General features: G+C 46.6%; 1 protein-coding gene across 1 annotated transcript in view; it reads left to right on the plus strand.

Moving 5' to 3' along the window:
- Window positions 1-18,627, plus strand: part of GBA2 (glucosylceramidase beta 2) — a 131,716-nt gene that overhangs the window by 105,791 nt on the left and 7,298 nt on the right. The gene's annotated exons all lie outside the window — the stretch shown is intronic.

The raw sequence follows: 18,627 nt of genomic DNA on the forward strand, positions 1-18,627 counted from the left end.
GGCCGGCTACCTGAACCACGCGGGAATTTAACCAGCAACCCTCAGGTCATGAGCGAGAGCTTAGGACTGCATTCTGCTGCCTTACCACTCTGTGCCACATGAGAGGAGGAGAATATCTAGGCGAGTAGGGACTATCGGGCAAGCATTTTATAGTTTGCTTCCTGAAAACGGGGAGTACTCAAGGATTTCAGGGGAAGTGTTAAGATGCGGGTTGTGTTATTCCAAAGTCAACGATGACCCAAGATCTGAGCCACAGTGTAGCACGTACGTGGTGGGGCCTGCGGGGAACTTCGGGTATTCGTAGGTGTAGTAATTTAAAGTCCAAGACAGCACAACTCCATCAAATCCTCAGGGTGCGACTGTCCAATGTGCATGCCACAGCAGGGAACTGGATCGCTCGGCCCCAATCAGCACAGTATACAGGTAAGACCGTGGCAGCAGGCAATGATCCAGTTACAACTTCTTTATTCCTCCAAACACCATACGACGTTTCCATCAGTGAACTGATCTTTATCAAGTGTTCGTAGGTGGGTGATAAGGAGTATCAAAATGGTACAGATCCCAAACAATGGAGCCCAAAGGGGTCTTCTGTGCAGAAAATGAAGACCAGGGAGGTGGCGAGGAATGAGTGTTGACAGCAGCGCCAACCTCACCAGTCACGCTACCTGCCGCAGACCGGCATTCACAGGGACCATAGGAGAGGAAGAACAGTACTGCAGAGCGTTCTGCTGAAGCAGCCATAGTCTGCAGGCTAGACACCTAAGGCAGAGGGACACCTCAGTACACCCGGTGAGGGAAGCCAAGGCAGTCATATAAGACCAGGGCAGAGGGAAGCACATGTTCCCCTCCCCCCACAGGTGCCGGTGGCCATTTTTACTAGCACTCCAACTGAAGGAACTGCACAAGGACCTGTGGGTGCAAACTTGTCCCTTCTATCAGTAAAAAGGCACCCTAACATGTGCCCTTCAGATGCCCTAGAACACTGCTGTCCCATGAGTAAGAAGGACAAGTCATCCTGCTATTGGGGAACTGCAGATATCAGTGGCCCCTTGGCCATATACCAGAAGCCAACACTCTCTTCGCATAACGGTCACCATAAACAGACACTGACACATTTTAATCTGAATAACGGGAGAGGATAATACACCAACTGCTTGCCAAGGGGGAGGATGATACACCAACTGCTTGCCAAGCGGGAGGATGATACACCAACCGCTTGCCAAGCGGGAGGATGATACACCAACCGCTTGCCAAGGGAGGGGATAATACACCAACCGCTTGCCAAGGGAGGGGATAATACACCAACCGCTTGCCAAGGGAGGGGATAATACAGCAACCGCTTGCCAAAGGAGGGGATAATACACCAACCGCTTACCAAGGGGGAGGATGATACACCAACCGCTTGCCAAGCGGGAGGATGATACACCAACCGCTTGCCAAGGGAGGGGATAATACACCAACCGCTTGCCAAGGGAGGGGATAATACACCAACCGCTTACCAAGGGGGAGGATGATACACCAACCGCTTGCCAAGCGGGAGGATGATACACCAACCGCTTGCCAAGGGAGGGGATAATACACCAACCGCTTGCCAAGGGAGGGGATAATACACCAACCGCTTGCCAAGGGAGGGGATAATACAGCAACCGCTTGCCAAAGGAGGGGATAATACACCAACCGCTTACCAAGGGGGAGGATGATACACCAACCGCTTGCCAAGCGGGAGGATGATACACCAACCGCTTGCCAAGGGAGGGGATAATACACCAACCGCTTGCCAAGGGAGGGGATAATACACCAACCGCTTACCAAGGGGGAGGATGATACACCAACCGCTTGCCAAGCGGGAGGATGATACACCAACCGCTTGCCAAGGGAGGGGATAATACACCAACCGCTTGCCAAGGGAGGGGATAATACACCAACCGCTTGCCAAGGGAGGGGATAATACACCAACCGCTTGCCAAAGGAGGGGATAATACACCAACCGCTTACCAAGGGGGAGGATGATACACCAACCGCTTGCCAAGCGGGAGGATGATACACCAACCGCTTGCCAATGGAGGGGATAATACACCAACCGCTTGCCAAGGGGGAGGATGATACACCAACCGCTTGCCAAGGGGGAGGATGATACACCAACCGCTTGCCAAGGGAGGGGATAATACACCAACCACTTGCCAAGGGAGGGGATAATACACCAACCGCTTGCCAAGGGAGGGGATAATACACCAACCGCTTGCCAAGGGAGGGGATAATACACCCACCGCTTGCCAAGGGAGGGGATAATACACCAACCGCTTGCCAAAGGAGGGGATAATACACCAACCGCTTACCAAGGGGGAGGATGATACACCAACCGCTTGCCAAGCGGGAGGATGATACACCAACCGCTTGCCAATGGAGGGGATAATACACCAACCGCTTGCCAAGGGGGAGGATGATACACCAACCGCTTGCCAAGGGGGAGGATGATACACCAACCGCTTGCCAAGGGAGGGGATAATACACCAACCACTTGCCAAGGGAGGGGATAATACACCAACCGCTTGCCAAGGGAGGGGATAATACACCAACCGCTTGCCAAGGGAGGGGATAATACACCAACCACTTGCCAAGGGAGGGGATAATACACCAACCGCTTGCCAAGGGAGGGGATAATACACCAACCGCTTGCCAAGGGAGGGGATAATACACCAACCGCTTGCCAAGGGAGGGGATAATACAGCAACCGCTTGCCAAGGGAGGGGATACTACACCAACCGCTTGCCAAGGGGGAGGATGATACACCAACCGCTTGCCAATGTAGGGGATAATACACCAACCGCTTGCCAATGGAGGGGATAATACACCAACCGCTTGCCAAGGGGGAGGATGATACACCAACCGCTTGCCAAGGGGGAGGATGATACACCAACCGCTTGCCAATGTAGGGGATAATACACCAACCGCTTGCCAATGGAGGGGATAATACACCAACCGCATGGCATGGGAGGGGATAATACACCAACCGCTTGCCAATGGAGGGGATAATATACCAACCGCTTGCCAAGGGAGAGGATGATACACCAACCGTTTGCCAAGGGAGAGGATGATACACCAACCGCTTGCCAAGGGAGAGGAGGACACAGCAACCGCTTGCCGAGGGAGAGGATGATACACCAACCGCTTGCCGAGGGACTGCTTGGTTCAGAATATGTTACCACACGGCCGAGCTGTGAGTCAAATCACGTTAAACAAGAACTTAGAAGACAACTTCATAAAAAGAGGGAGTGGCTGCAGAAACCTTGCAAATGAATTGACAACTCATCTCCAGCATATTCTATACTAGCTGATATACCCGGCTTCGCCCGAGTTAATTTGGTACTGGTGTTTATCTGGTGTTCACACGGAAAGTCTTATACAGTCGTGGTTACTTTAGAGATACCGGAAAAACATATGTTCACCATTTTGCATGGTTCTCTGCGTTACCGAGGAAACACCACGGGGAGGTAACCATGTGACGTTTCCTTCATATAAAATGACATCAGGAAGTGAGAGAATTAGATTACATACATAAAATTTGGACGCCAATTCTTTTGCGCATAGAATTGAATAATCGAGTTGGGACCCATTAGCTTTTCCTATTTATGACATAATCAATGCTCATGCCAAATTTCCCGTTTCTATGACACCGGAAAGTGAGAAAATAACATTCCGCACGTAAAATTTGGACGCCAATTCTTTTGCGCTAGAATTGAATAATCGAGTTGGTACCCATTAGCTTTTTCTATTTATGACATAATCAATGCTCGTGCCAAATTTTAAGTTTCTAAGGCATTGGGAAATGACAGATTTAGATTATGTACGTTAAATTTCGACGCCAATTCTTTTGCGCATAGAATTGAATAATCGAGTTGGGACCCAATTACTTTTCCTATTTTGGAGATAATCTATGCTTGTGCCAAATTTCATGTTTCTACGACATCGGGAAGTTGGAGAACTTTTGGCGAGTCAGTCAGTGAGTTAGTCAGTGAGTGAGTCAGTGAGTGAGTCAGTGAGTGAGTCAGTGAGTGAGTCAGTGAGTGAGTCAGTGAGTGAGTCAGTGAGTGAGTGAGTGAGTCAGTGAGTCAGTCAGTGAGTCAGTCAGTGAGTCAGTCAGTGAGTCAGTCAGTGAGTCAGTCAGTGAGTCAGTCAGTGAGTCAGTCAGTCAGTGAGTCAGTCAGTCAGTGAGTCAGTCAGTCAGTGAGTCAGTCAGTCAGTGAGTCAGTCAGTCAGTGAGTGAGTGAGTCAGTCAGTGAGTCAGTCAGTCAGTCAGTGAGGGCTTTCGTCTTTATATATATAGATATTGTTCCTGGCACAGTATATAATTTGTTAGCTCGCTGTATGGAGGAGTTTTGTAGTCAGCATGGGGCATACGGCACTATCAGAGAGGGGCCTGACCTCTGACCCCCTTCCCATTCACCAAAGGACTTATGGCACCATTCCTAACACTCTTGGGATCGCACACAGATGTAAAGCTGAACGAGCCCATCGTTTGGGCTACTACACATGGCACAACCTGCAGGGCGCGCCCCAGAGCGATAAGAGTAAGGTACCTGGGCTACTCAGACACAGCCTTAATCTTACGAAACGTCAGGAGCCGCAATCACTCGCTGGAGATTGGGGGCGCAAAATCGTCATTTTTGCAGATTACTCGTCTGATGTCCAGCGCAAACAAAAAGCATTTTCCCCGAATTGTTCAGAAGTCTACAAGAAAAAACGAAGGTTTTCACTACTGAAGGTGTTCTGCACTAATGGTGTCACAATCCGGAAACAGCAGAACCAAACGAGCGTCTATGATAACGAGAGGCTCACCAGACAGACCGGGCGGTCACTCCCCCAACGCCAAGAGAAAGCAGAAACTAGCATGGTGGCACTCCGGACCCCTCAGCCACACCAAGAACAGGCGGCATCAAGGGGTCAGCGTGGCTACCTCAGTGCCAGACCTCCTAGCACAGTCAGGAGTATGTGACAGCACAAAAGAGACCTGTTAGGGGCAAGAAGGGCTGTTTGAGGACATGTTTAAGAGTACAATGGCTCACTTTTCAGGGTGCAGAATGGGATCTGCAAACACAATGGCGGTCTTCAGTTTGATTCCATATTGTGATCCACAAGGGAGCAGGGAAGATGGTGGAGATAAAGCCGCTTCCTTGCGCCAGTGGAGGTTTCTAACTAGATTTTGCTTGCGAAGTGGAATTGAGGGAAGTCGACACACGCACTCCTCCTTGGGTTACGATAGACGTCTTACCCCAAGGCAGAAAGCCTTCTATCCCCCTTTCTTGGTGTTACTCGGAGCCCGTCCTATCGCTAGGGGCTTGGCACACCAGGTACAGGGGAGGGTTATTTGCTACAAGGTTACAGGTTTTGTTGCCCGCGGAGTAGATTTCAGGCGACCGGTTTTCTCTACGATAAGTTATAACTCCAGTACTTTGGAATATGCAAATGATATCTTAGATGTTCAGGGACTTGGATCACCCCCGTAAAGGGCTGTCGTACTCATCTGAAAAGACTAAAAGGAGACCTAGCATTACTTCAAGAAGCACTTGACCAAAACTGACGATTTCCGTATGCGGCGGTTTTGGGTTGGCGAATCGTATGGTTCACCAGCACTGCACTCTAAAGCAGGGGTGTGATTCTCGTTAGTGCTGGATCAATGGCACGACACTGAAGGGAGGATTATGTATCTACGGTAAGCAAGCGGGGGTACACCTGCTACTGGATCGCCAACCTTTGCTACCCGAATGGCCACCAACCGTGCAGAAACACTCAGGAGACGTAGATGCTCTTACATAATCTGGCGCCCGCCAGATTTTATTCCATATCACACAGGTATGTCATACATGGCATACAGAGTCCATAAACACCCCACCTGGGTGTGAGGTTAGGGTTGTCATCCCTGTCAACCTCAGGGCCTTTGCTGGGCCACCTTGGACCACCAGCCTGCAGCATCTCAACTCTGCTACGCTGTGTATGGCCATAATACCAACAACAAACAGTTCTTGGCGGAAGTATCCGATAAACTGCTCACCGGCACGGAAATTATAAAGGGGTGGGAGGAGATTTCAGCGCAGCAATCAAAGCTGGAGAAGACAGTCCTAGCCAGGGTGTTCGGGGCGACATCACTAGATACCAAGACTCCAAGCTACAAAACTTTGTACATGCCTCTCAGCTCAGAGAAGTATGGCGAGACCTCAACCCGGAGGGACGTGAATCTACACATTTGTCATATGCACACAACCCGTGGTCCAGATCACATGCTGGGGACACCCCACCTGATACCAAGGACACTTAACATTTCTATAGGCGATATGGTAATATAGGGTCATGCTCCAGTGGCAGCGTCACTGACTACATGGAGATATGATGACTAGATATGACTAGATATGATGGAGACTCCCATCATATCTAGTTGAGGACGAGACTTTCCATGCTTTGGTAAAGGGATGGTGGTTAGAATATATGTCTGACAATGACGAACACTCCAACAACCCCAGCAGCCAAAGCCGTAATCCGAGGCAAGATGATTGCTTATGTGATCTCCCTAAAGGATGAAATAAGTCAGTAGAGTGAGTCATTACCGAGACATACACAAGGACAACCCGAGGGACTATAGTGAGCAGAAAGGGTCTATGGAGGCTAAAGTGCTTAAATATGGAAATAATGGGGAGCCCTCCATAGGGCCAGTATAGTGGGCTTAGGAGACGCCTCAGGAAACGGCAGTCCCATCCCCAAGAAATTAATAAATAGTTCTTCAACCTTCCTCCCATTGACAGTCAGAGCTGGGAGCCGACATGTTCTCAGACACATCCTGGCCCTCGCTGACCGAGGAACACTAGATGGAACTAAGCTCCCCCTTATCTCACCTGGAAATAATGTATAGAAAGCTTGGGAAACAATACGGCCCGGGACCGGGCGGGTATACGGGCGACGTCTTCAAGATCTGAAGGACCAGACTGCCCCAATACTTGAGACATTGACGGTTATATGCGGAACTACCCCATTCCCTCAGACATGAATACAGCCCATGTTAAACTTGTGCCCAAACCCAGAAAAGACCTTAGGGGCGCAAAATCATACCCACCAATATCGTTAACATTAATGGCAAAAGTAATGGCCGACTGCCTAGCCAGCCTCGTGCCCCAAATAACTTCCCCATTACAAACAGGATTTCTAAAGGGACGCTCGGCCATTACGAACACAACAGTCCTGAGTACGGGACGGCATTAGGTCACACCGCTATCTCCACTTCTGTTCACGTTAGCAGTAGAACCTTTGCCGAGACTACTAGAGTGCAGAGATCAAGGTGCGAGGTAAACAGTCTAGACGGCGTGCTGATGGCGCCGGGTCGACCTTTGAGTCACCACAGATCTTGGCTCTTTTACAATCTTTCGGGAAAAGATCAGGCTTTACAGTAAACACCACTAAATGCGAATTACTGGAGCTTCCCCCCAGGGCAGACTTAAGGCCCATTTAGACACAACCAGTATCGCTCAAAAGCCGTCTTTTGAGCGATATTCGTTGCGTGTAAATGTGCGCCCATCGTGCAGATTTCATTAAAATCATGCGCTCATGGTTGTCTTTTAGCATGCTGACGATGAGCCTGATCAGGGATTCCCAGCAGGATGCAGCTCATACTATTGTTTCACCTGTATCTCGTCCCTAATAACAGGCTGAGTATGAAGAGCGGTCCAGCTGTGCTCTCCATACCTCCCATGGAGCGCTTGGCTGTATACCAGCCGGGAGCTCCGAGCAGAGAACAGCTGGATGCAGAAGACAAGCGGCCCCGCTTGTTTTCTGCATCCTCTGCTCCCAGCGCTCGGCTGTATAATAGCTGGGTGCTGGAGCGGGGGAACGGCTGTATGCAGAAGACAAGCGGGGACACCCCACTTGTCTCCTGCAGCCTCCGCTGGCAGCGCAAGGTGAGCGATTATCGTTGTCTATATGGGCCTTTACTGACAGATCTTACGAGATAATATAGTCAAAAATAGCATTAAATACTTGGGAATAACCGTAGGCAAGAGACGGGAATCCCTCTACTCCCTAAACTATCCCCCCCTAATACTAACGGTAACAAGAGCGCTGCATAAAGGGGGACCTCCCGCTAAAATGGTCAGCTTCCCAAGGCTCCTCCACCCATTACAGACAAGACCTCTCTTACTACAAGACGTGATTTAGGGAGGCTGCACACGGCATTCACCACCTTCATACGGTCAGGGAGGCGACCACGCATTGCCCTAAAATAGAGCGGGATGGAGGAAACCTCCCAGACGTCCGCATGTATACTGCTGCAAGCCCCATACGACACGCTCTAGATTGGATAAGGGGATCCAACGACTTCTCTAACAACGACCAAGAGGAGGAACTATTCAGCCATGGAGCTTCAATGCCTTCTTGCAAACGGGCCCTTCTAATCTCCCTATAGAGAGTAAACAGTGTGTGATGGCTAGAGACGCCATAGCAGCATGGGAGATAAGCCTGTAAGGCGTACGGCCTGCCATTTAACATCTCTAAACGTGTGTGATGGCTAGAGACACCATAGCAGCATGGGAGATAAGCCTGTAAGGCGTACGGCCTGCCATCCAACATCTCCACACGTGTGACGGCTAGAGACGCCATAGCAGCATGGGAGATAAGCCCGTAAGGCGTACGGCCTGCCATCGAACACCTCCAAACGTGTGTCATGGCTAGAGACACCATAGCAGCAGTGAAGATAAGCCCGTAAGGCGTACAGCCTGCCATCTAACATCTCCAAACGTGTGTGATGGCTAGAAACACCATAGCAGCAGGGAAGATAGGCCCGTAAGGCCTACGGCCTGCCATCTAACGTCTTCAAACGTGTGATGGCTAGAGACGCCATAGCAGCACGGGAGATAAGCCCGCAAGGCCTACGGCCTGCCATCTAACACCTCCAAACGTGTGTCATGGCTAGAGACACCATAGCAGCAGGGAAGATAAGCCCGTAAGGCGTATGGCCTGCCATCTAACATCTCCAAACGTGTGATGGCTAGAGATGCCATAGCAGCATGGGAGATAAGCCTGTAAGGCGTACGGCCTGCTATCTAAAATATCCAAACACGTGTGATGGCTAGAAATACCATAGCAGCAGGGAAGATAAACCCGTAAGGCGTACGGCCTGCCATCTAACATCTCCAAACAAGTGTGTGATGCCTAGAGACGCCATAGCAGCATGGGAGATAAGCCCGTAAGGCGTACGGCCTGCCATCCAACATCTCCAAACGTGTGTGATGGCTAGAGACGCCATAGCAGCACGGGAGATAAGCCCGCAAGGCCTACGGCCTGCCATCTAACAACTCCAAACGTGTGTCATGGCTAGAGACACCATAGCAGCAGGGAAGATAAGCCCGTAAGGCGTATGGCCTGCCATCTAACATCTCCAAACATGTGTGATGGCTAGAGATGCCATAGCAGCATGGGAGATAAGCCTGTAAGGCGTACGGCCTGCTATCTAAAATCTCCAAACACGTGTGATGGCTAGAAACACCATAGCAGCAGGGAAGATAAACCCGTAAGGCGTACGGCCTGCCATCTAACATCTCCAAACAAGTGTGTGATGCCTAGAGACGCCATAGCAGCATGGGAGATAAGCCCGTAAGGCGTACGGCCTGCCATCCAACATCTCCAAACGTGTGTGATGGCTAGAGACGCCATAGCAGCATGGGAGATGAGCCCGTAAGGTGTATGGCCTGTCATCTAACACCTGCAAACACGTGTGTGATGGCTAGAGACGCCATAGCAGCATGGGAGATAAGCCCGTAAGGCGTACGGCCTACTATCTAAAATCTCTAAACGTGTGTGATGGCTAGAGACACCATAGCAGCAGGGGAGATAAGCCCGTAAGGCGTACGGCCTGCCAGCTAACATCTCCAAACGTGTGTGATAGCTAGAGACGCCATAGCAGCAGGCGAGATAAGCCCGTAAGGCGTACGGCCTGCCATCCAACATCTCCAAACGTGTGTGATGGCTAGAGACGCCATAGCAGCAGGGGAGATAAGCCCGTAAGGCGTACGGCCTGCCATCTAACATCTCCAATCATATGGATTAATGGAATAACCCAGAACTTAAAGAAGGCGAGAAAAGAAAATGTTCAAACCTTGGCAACAGAAAGGTATTACAAAAGTCCAACATGGTATACACCCAGCGACTCCGAGATAGAAGGCCTTCAGGGACTCTGCTAGGGTTCCAGTTCATTTGGGGTTTTTTTGGTTCCTTTATCAGTAAACCTCTGTCTGAGCATCTATCTGGTTCAGCGGGGTGCAAACTAGCCAGGAACTGAGACTGGGCCGTATCCACCGACTGCTAATGGGGATAATCCACCAGATCTGAACATATAGATTCCGCATGAGATGGGAGGCGGCTATAGGACCAGATACATTGCTTATGGGAGCATAGGGGATGGGTATCCATGCCGAACAGCTTGCCTCTCTACCTAGCATCTATAGGCCCGATCACTGGAGTAGGTCCGAGCACAGGGGATTGTATACCATTACTATATACAGGTCCGAGCACAGGGGATTGTATACCATTACTATATACAGGTCCGAGCACAGGGGATTGTATACCATTACTATATACAGGTCCGAGCACAGGGGATTGTATACCATTACTATATACAGGTCCGAGCACAGGGGATTGTATACGGTGTATGTTATACCATTACTATATACAGGTCCGAGCACAGGGGATTGTATACCATTACTATATACAGGTCCGAGCACAGGGGATTGTATACAGTGTATGTTATACCATGACTATATACAGGTCCGAGCACAGGGGATTGTATACGGTGTATGTTATACCATTACTATATACAGGTCCGAGCACAGGGGATTGTATACGGTGTATGTTATACCATTACTATATACAGATCCGAGCACAGGGGATTGTATACGGTGTATGTTATACCATTACTATATACAGGTCCCAGCACAGGGGATTGTATACGGTGTATGTTATACCATTAGTATATACAGGTCCGAGCACAGGGGATTGTATACAGTGTATGTTATACCATTACTATATACAGGTCCGGGCACAGGGGATTGTATACGGTGTATGTTATACCATTACTATATACAGGTCCGAGCACAGGGGATTGTATACCATTACTATATACAGGTCCGAGCACAGGGGATTGTATACGGTGTATGTTATACCATTACTATATACAGGTCCCAGCACAGGGGACTGTATACGGTGTATGTTATACCATTACTATATACAGGTCCGAGCACAGGGGATTGTATACGGTGTATGTTATACCATTACTATATACAGGTCCGAGCACAGGGGATTGTATACGGTGTATGTTATACCATTACTATATACAGATCCGAGCACAGGGGACTGTATACGGTGTATGTTATACCATTACTATATACAGGTCCCAGCACAGGGGACTGTATACGGTGTATGTTATACCATTACTATATACAGGTCCGAGCACAGGGGATTGTATACGGTGTATGTTATACCATTACTATATACAGGTCCGAGCACAGGGGATTGTATACGGTGTATGTTATACCATTACTATATACAGGTCCGAGCACAGGGGATTGTATACAGTGTATGTTATACCATTACTATATACAGGTCCGAGCACAGGGGATTGTATACGGTGTATGTTATACCATTACTATATACAGGTCCGAGCACAGGGGATTGTATACGGTGTATGTTATACCATTACTATATACAGGTCCCAGCACAGGGGATTGTATACGGTGTATGTTATACCATTACTATATACAGGTCCGAGCACAGGGGATTGTATACCATTACTATATACAGGTCCGAGCACAGGGGATTGTATACGGTGTATGTTATACCATTAGTATATACAGGTCCGAGCACAGGGGATTGTATACGGTGTATGTTATACCATTAGTATATACAGGTCCGAGCACAGGGGATTGTATACCATTACTATATACAGGTCCGAGCACAGGGGATTGTATACGGTGTATGTTATACCATTACTATATACAGGTCCCAGCACAGGGGATTGTATACGGTGTATGTTATACCATTACTATATACAGGTCCGAGCACAGGGGATTGTATACGGTGTATGTTATACGATTACTATATACAGGTCCGAGCACAGGGGATTGTATACGGTGTATGTTATACCATTACTATATACAGGTCCGAGCACAGGGGATTGTATACGGCGTATGTTATACCATTAGTATATACAGGTCCGAGCACAGGGGATTGCATACCATTACTATATACAGGTCCCAGCACAGGGGATTGTATACGGTGTATGTTATACCATTAGTATATACAGGTCCGAGCACAGGGGACTGTATACGGTGTATGTTATACCATGACTATATACAGGTCCGAGCACAGGGGATTGTATACCATTACTATATACAGGTCCGAGCACAGGGGATTGTATACGGTGTATGTTATACCATTAGTATATACAGGTCCGAGCACAGGGGATTGTATACGGTGTATGTTATACCATTACTATATACATGTCCCAGCACAGGGGATTGTATACGGTGTATGTTATACCATTACTATATACAGGTCCGAGCACAGGGGATTGTATACCATTACTATATACAGGTCCCAGCACAGGGGATTGTATACGGTGTATGTTATACCATTACTATATACAGGTCCGAGCACAGGGGATTGTATACAGTGTATGTTATACCATTACTATATACAGGTCCCAGCACAGGGGATTGTATACGGTGTATGTTATACCATTACTATATACAGGTCCCAGCACAGGGGATTGTATACGGTGTATGTTATACCATTACTATATACAGGTCCCAGCACAGGGGATTGTATACGGTGTATGTTATACCATTACTATATACAGGTCCGAGCACAGGGGATTGTATACGGTGTATGTTATACCATTACTATATACAGGTCCCAGCACAGGGGATTGTATACGGTGTATGTTATACCATTACTATATACAGGTCCCAGCACAGGGGATTGTATACGGTGTATGTTATACCATTACTATATACAGGTCCCAGCACAGGGGATTGTATACGGTGTATGTTATACCATTACTATATACAGGTCCGAGCACAGGGGATTGTATACGGTGTATGTTATACCATTACTATATACAGGTCCCAGCACAGGGGATTGTATACCATTACTATATACAGGTCCGAGCACAGGGGATTGTATACGGTGTATGTTATACCATTACTATATACAGGCCCGAGCACAGGGGATTGTATACCATTACTATATACAGGTCCGAGCACAGGGGATTGTATACAGTGTATGTTATACCATTACTATATACAGGTCCGAGCACAGGGGATTGTATACGGTGTATGTTATACCATTACTATATACAGGTCCCAGCACAGGGGATTGTATACAGTGTATGTTATACCATTACTATATACAGGTCCGAGCACAGGGGATTGTATACCATGACTATATACAGGTCCGAGCACAGGGGATTGTATACGGTGTATGTTATACCATTACTATATACAGGTCCCAGCACAGGGGATTGTATACGGTGTATGTTATACCATTACTATATACAGGCCCGAGCACAGGGGATTGTATACCATTACTATATACAGGTCCGAGCACAGGGGATTGTATACAGTGTATGTTATACCATTACTATATACAGGTCCGAGCACAGGGGATTGTATACAGTGTATGTTATACCATTAGTATATACAGGTCCGAGCACAGGGGATTGTATACCATTACTATATACAGGTCCCAGCACAGGGGATTGTATACCATTACTATATACAGGCCCGAGCACAGGGGATTGTATACAGTGTATGTTATACCATTACTATATACAGGTCCCAGCACAGGGGATTGTATACGGTGTATGTTATACCATTACTATATACAGGTCCGAGCACAGGGGATTGTATACGGTCTATGTTATACCATTACTATATACAGGTCTGAGCACAGGGGAATGTATACAGTGTATGTTATACCATTAGTATATACAGGTCCGAGCACAGGGGATTGTATACGGTGTATGTTATACCATTACTATATACAGGTCCCAGCACAGGGGACTGTATACGGTGTATGTTATACCATTACTATATACAGGTCCGAGCACAGGGGATTGTATACCATTACTATATACAGGTCCCAGCACAGGGGATTGTATACCATTACTATATACAGGCCCGAGCACAGGGGATTGTATACCATTACTATATACAGGTCCGAGCACAGGGGATTGTATACGGTGTATGTTATACCATTACTATATACAGGTCTGAGCACAGGGGATTGTATACAGTGTATGTTATACCATTAGTATATACAGGTCCGAGCACAGGGGATTGTATACCATTACTATATACAGGTCCGAGCACAGGGGATTGTATACCATTACTATATACAGGTCCGAGCACAGGGGATTGTATACCATTACTATATACAGGTCCGAGCACAGGGGATTGTATACAGTGTATGTTATACCATTAGTATATACAGGTCCGAGCACAGGGGATTGTATACCATTACTATATACAGGTCCCAGCACAGGGGATTGTATACCATTACTATATACAGGCCCGAGCACAGGGGATTGTATACCATTACTATATACAGGTCCGAGCACAGGGGATTGTATACAGTGTATGTTATACCATTACTGTATGTTATACCATTACTATATACAGGTCCGAGCACAGGGGACTGTATACGGTGTATGTTATACCATTACTATATACAGGTCTGAGCACAGGGGATTGTATACAGTGTATGTTATACCATTAGTATATACAGGTCTGAGCACAGGGGATTGTATACGGTGTATGTTATACCATTACTATATACAGGTCCGAGCACAGGGGATTGTATACGGTGTATGTTATACCATTACTATATACAGGTCCCAGCACAGGGGATTGTATACCATTACTATATACAGGTCCGAGCACAGGGGATTGTATACGGTGTATGTTATACCATTACTATATACAGGCCCGAGCACAGGGGATTGTATACCATTACTATATACAGGTCCGAGCACAGGGGATTGTATACGGTGTATGTTATACCATTACTATATACAGGTCCGAGCACAGGGGATTGTATACCATTACTATATACAGGTCCGGGCACAGGGGATTGTATACCATTACTATATACAGGTCCGAGCACAGGGGATTGTATACCATTACTATATACAGGTCCGAGCACAGGGGATTGTATACAGTGTATGTTATACCATTACTATATACAGGTCCGAGCACAGGGGATTGTATACAGTGTATGTTATACCATTACTATATACAGGTCCCAGCACAGGGGACTGTATACGGTGTATGTTATACCATTACTATATACAGGTCCGAGCACAGGGGATTGTATACGGTGTATGTTATACCATTACTATATACAGGTCCGAGCACAGGGGATTGTATACGGTGTATGTTATACCATTACTATATACAGGTCCCAGCACAGGGGATTGTATACGGTGTATGTTATACCATTACTATATACAGGTCCGAGCACAGGGGATTGTATACAGTGTATGTTATACCATTACTATATACAGGTCCGAGCACAGGGGATTGTATACGGTGTATGTTATACCATTACTATATACAGGTCCCAGCACAGGGGATTGTATACGGTGTATGTTATACCATTACTATATACAGGTCCGAGCACAGGGGATTGTATACAGTGTATGTTATACCATTACTATATACAGGTCCGAGCACAGGGGATTGTATACAGTGTATGTTATACCATTACTATATACAGGTCCGAGCACAGGGGATTGTATACGGTGTATGTTATACCATTACTATATACAGGTCCCAGCACAGGGGATTGTATACGGTGTATGTTATACCATTACTATATACAGGTCCGAGCACAGGGGATTGTATACGGTGTATGTTATACCATTACTATATACAGGTCCGAGCACAGGGGATTGTATACGGTGTATGTTATACCATTACTATATACAGGTCCGAGCACAGGGGATTGTATACGGTGTATGTTATACCATTACTATATACAGGTCCCAGCACAGGGGATTGTATACGGTGTATGTTATACCATTACTATATACAGGTCCCAGCACAGGGGACTGTATACGGTGTATGTTATACCATTACTATATACAGGTCCGAGCACAGGGGATTGTATACCATTATTATATACAGGTCCGAGCACAGGGTATTGTATACCATTACTATATACAGGTCCGAGCACAGGGGATTGTATACCATTACTATATACAGGTCCGAGCACAGGGGATTGTATACAGTGTATGTTATACCATTACTATATACAGGTCCGAGCACAGGGGATTGTATACGGTGTATGTTATACCATTACTATATACAGGTCCGAGCACAGGGGATTGTATTCAGTGTATGTTATACCATTACTATATACAGGTCCGAGCACAGGGGATTGTATACGGTGTATGTTATACCATTACTATATACAGGTCCGAGCACAGGGGATTGTATACGGTGTATGTTATACCATTACTATATACAGGTCCGAGCACAGGGGATTGTATACGGTGTATGTTATACCATTACTATATACAGGTCCGAGCACAGGGGATTGTATACGGTGTATGTTATACCATTACTATATACAGGTCCCAGCACAGGGGATTGTATACGGTGTATGTTATACCATTACTATATACAGGTCCCAGCACAGGGGACTGTATACGGTGTATGTTATACCCTTACTATATACAGGTCCGAGCACAGGGGATTGTATACGGTGTATGTTATACCATTACTATATACAGGTCCGAGCACAGGGGATTGTATACGGTGTATGTTATACCATTAGTATATACAGGTCCGAGCACAGGGGATTGTATACGGTGTATGTTATACCATTACTATATACAGGTCCCAGCACAGGGGACTGTATACGGTGTATGTTATACCCTTACCTCATCGTTGACACTGTCATGGACGCCCCAGTACTTTCCATTAGGGACAGTACATCTCTCGTCCCGGTTTTGGGGCCCCTGATGATATGTGACAGACACGCATGGAGCCGTTTAGTACATGAAGTGTGTTGAGCTCCTATTAACATGAGGTGTAGCTGCTCTCCAGCTACTGAGCCATCGACAACACTACATCGACCCTGTTTCCCCGATAGTAAGACAGTGTCTTATAATAGTTTTTGCTCCATAGACGGCCCTGTTTTACCTGCACGGCTGCCTGCACACTATTTATATTGCCCTTTTATATTAAATGTAACTAGGGCTCAGCTTTATACTTCAAGCATCCTCAAAAATCCTGCTATGTCTTATTTTCTGGGAAACGGGGTATCTACGTTCCCACTGTATGTGAGCCAATCACTGTGTGTTAGGGCCGGGGTCCTAATATGAACAACTGGATGTATCCAGACTAAGAGGACTGTGCCTGTACGCTATATACTGTGGACACGCTGAGAATATGGGTTATTAATAATAAGCCTGTATAAAATAGTGACCGACTGAACGAGTCTCATCCAGGGGCCCGCCGAGCCGCAGCACAATATGTGTGACAGATAGGCAGATGGGCGGCTCATAGTTACTTTACTGCGCTGAACGCAGGTATGACCCCTTATTTTCTGCCACGTGAGGCTTTCCAGTTATGGGGCATAATGTGATACAATCGCCTTGTATTGTATTTATTGGAGGTCCGCCGATACAATTAATCCAGTCGGCTCACCATTAGCCTGCTTCATAAAAAGAACTAACATATAAGGGATAAGGGTAGGTTTATGTAATATATAGGGCATGTTTATGTAACCTATAGGGGATAAGGGTAGGTTTATGTAACATATAGGGGATAAGGGTAGGCTTATGTAACATACAGAGATAAGGGTCGGTTTATCTATATATATATAAAGACAAAAGCCCTCACTGACTCGCTCACTGACTCGCTCACTGACTGACTGACTCGCCAAACATTCTCCAACTTCCCAATGTCATAGAAACTTGAAATTTGGCACGAGCATAGATTATGTCATAAATAGGAAAAGCTAATGGGTCCCAACTCGATTATTCAATTCCATGCGCAAAAGAATTAGCATCCAAATTTTACGTACGGAATGTAATTTTCTCACTTTCCGGTGTCCTAGAAACGTGAAATTTGGCACGAGCATTAATTATGTCATAAATAGAATTGAATAATGGAGTTGGGACCCATTAGGTTTTCCTATGTGCAAAAGAATTAGCGTCCAAATTTTACGTATGAAATCTAATTCTCTCACTTCTTGATGTCATTTTATATAAAGGAAACATCGCATGGTTACCTCCCCATGGTGTTTCCTGGGTAACGCAGAGAACTATGCAAAATGGTGAACATATGTTTTTCCTCGGTATCTCTAAAGTAACCACGGCTTCATAAGATTTTCCGTGTGAACACCAGATAAACACCAGTACCAAATTAACTCGGGCGAAGCCGGGTATATCAGCTAGTGTAACATATAGGGAATGTTTATGTAACATATAGGGGATAAGGGTAGGTTTATGTAACATATAGGGCATAAGGGTAGGTTTATGTTAGATTAATTAGATTTCATACGTAAAATTTGGACGCTAATTCTTTT

The sequence above is a fragment of the Eleutherodactylus coqui genome, chromosome 5, assembly GCF_035609145.1.
Source record: "Eleutherodactylus coqui strain aEleCoq1 chromosome 5, aEleCoq1.hap1, whole genome shotgun sequence".
Classification (NCBI taxonomy): domain Eukaryota; kingdom Metazoa; phylum Chordata; class Amphibia; order Anura; family Eleutherodactylidae; genus Eleutherodactylus; species Eleutherodactylus coqui.